At 42.7% G+C, this 2,409-nt stretch overlaps 1 pseudogene; it reads right to left on the bottom strand.

The window, feature by feature from the left end:
- Positions 1-377: 377 nt before the first annotated feature.
- LOC149168189 (ammonium transporter 3 member 3 pseudogene) lies at positions 378-1,007 on the bottom strand (annotated as a pseudogene).
- Positions 1,008-2,409: the final 1,402 nt, after the last annotated feature.

Raw genomic sequence — 2,409 nt, 5'->3', positions numbered from 1 at the left:
CTGAACAACGCATTGGTTTAAAAGGGCAGCCTTTGCGTGCCCAGTATGGAGATAGCCACGTAGTTTCTGAGGAACACGTGTACATACATTTAAATTCAGCTCCAGCCGAAAAGACATAGGTGTTTCCCAACCATGCATCGGTCTGAGCTGTTTCAAACGAATCACGGAATACATCTATGGCAATTGCATCGAAATACTTTCACCGAGATTATAACTTCATTCCATATGTTGAGACAAAGTATGTTTGCACTGCTTGAATACATGAAGACCCTTGAACGCAAGAATCGTTTATCAGTCGGACTTCTCTTCATTTTCCATTTCCACTTGTTTCTCACCCATCGGCAATGCATCTGAGATATTCAACACTGATGCTGCAGTCAACCTGAAATGCCTGAAGAGACGTGGATGACATATCCTCCTGAATAGTCAATCACACCCCATTGGAAAAGGAATCCTCCTCCCCATAAGCTGAAAGCTCCTACTGTATATGAGAAGGTGAGCCATAATGGCACAAATGCCATCCAGGTCTTGATATTCATTCTTCCTAGCACCGAACCAGCCAATAAAATCAATGTTATTGCTGCAAAAGAAAACTGGAAAAACACCATGGTAGCCATAGGAAAGAAAGGTGCGATCATAGCGGTCTCCAAGGTGCCATTATGGTGGTTGCGCTGTGATGCAGGAAGGTTGGCAGCTTCGATGAGGTACTTTTGGCCTAGTGCTGGACCTGCCTTGCCCCAGAAAGGAAGCAATTTATGCCCAAATGCCATTTTATATGTCCATGTAACCCAGCAGACCATGACAACAGAAAATTCATAGAGTGCCATGAAAGCAGAATTTACAGCCCATTTCTTTTTTACTATGCTGCCATATAGGATGACTAGGCCTGGCATGCTCTGCATACTCACAAGCGTGGCCGCTATCATTTCCCATGCATTGTCTCCTTTGTTAAGCCAATCAGGAGATGTAGTCCCATTCTGATAGGCAGTTGGCAAATAAGTTGCCATGGTTGAAGCAATAATCAACAGAATTCAATACTGGACACCGAGACAAGACCTTGCCTGAGCGGACCTTGAGTCAGACTGTAGAATGAGAAATTCTTCCAATGCCTGCACCTGTTTCTCTCTTTAACAGAACAATTTGCTTTGCAGTCAGAAGTCACACCCTTTTCACAAGAAACTAATGATGAAGTATTTGTCTCTGAATCATGAGTTGAATTTAACAATGGATCGGTTTTAGGCATTAGAATTGTAGACTTCCAGGAACTGTTACTCATGGTTTTCCTTTGAGCTTCTGAGGCCTCGAAATCTAGGCAGCGCCTACGTATGCCATGTTGTGATTGATTGCCAAGCTTGCATCCAAAAGAGGTCTGTTGTTCCACTACGCATTTTTGTTCATTTTCAAACTTCACATTAGGATCACCAGTTGAATTTGTGTCCAGGAAAGAGTCATACATCAGTTGTGGAGTACTATCAAGACCGCTTTCTCTACAAGCCCTGTCAGAGTGATTCACTATGTCTTTTAATCCTTGCTGAAGGAAAGCACCTGAGCAATCTGCGGATGATGATGCCTTCTGCCACTCTTCAATTTCGCAGGTTGAGCCTTTGGATAGAATGAAGGCAAAACTACCTGTTGTTTGATCCACCAAATTTTCATCATGGCTGACATCTGTTTCTGAGGTTTCACAGTTGTTTGCAAACAATAGTGTATTAGAATGGTGACTATCTACATCTGACCAGACACTTGACAACCCCTCAGTATCATTTTGACCAACATGTCCCATCTTTCTGATAGCTGAAGCTTTCATGCTTCCTTCCGAGTTCAATGAAAAGGTGCCTTCCTCATCTCCCTGTGATGTCTCAGCTTCAGAGGCAATTTTACCAGTACCCAGAAATTCCTCTAGAAAATTTGACTGTTCAATCATCTTCGTGTCTTTCACTTTGCTGCACTGATTAGAAGTCCCTTTTATCTATTTCTGAAACAAAGGAGCATCCTTGAACTTGTCTTTAGAGCTAAGTATTTTAAGCCTATCACCAGGCTTTGTAACAGGATAAATATCAGCAACACGAGTATCGATGTATCTGGGCAGCTTGGGCAACTCAACTTTCTTAGGCCTAGAAACCATTGCATCATTGGACTTCTCTCCAGCAAGTAGAGAACCAGATGCTTCTTTTGACATCATACGGAAACGTTTAAACTGTTCTCCAATCTACTCTTTTTTCATGGACCACATCTGCATAGGAAACTCGGCGTTTGAATGCCCACAAAGCAGACATGAAATGCAGATCGCCTCCGTCATTCACCATGCAACAAAGCAATGGTAATTTCCCCTCACATCATCTGTGAGAAACAGGTAGCGACCTGATCTCCCATAAAACTAGCTTGTAGCAGAAAATTTGAGTCATTTCG

Source organism: Pinus tabuliformis, chromosome 4_2 (assembly GCF_031772625.1).
Source record: "Pinus tabuliformis cultivar Carrire ecotype Pingquan chromosome 4_2, CPIR1, whole genome shotgun sequence".
Taxonomy (NCBI): Eukaryota; Viridiplantae; Streptophyta; class Pinopsida; order Pinales; family Pinaceae; genus Pinus; species Pinus tabuliformis.
This window is presented reverse-complemented; position numbering and strand designations above follow the sequence as displayed.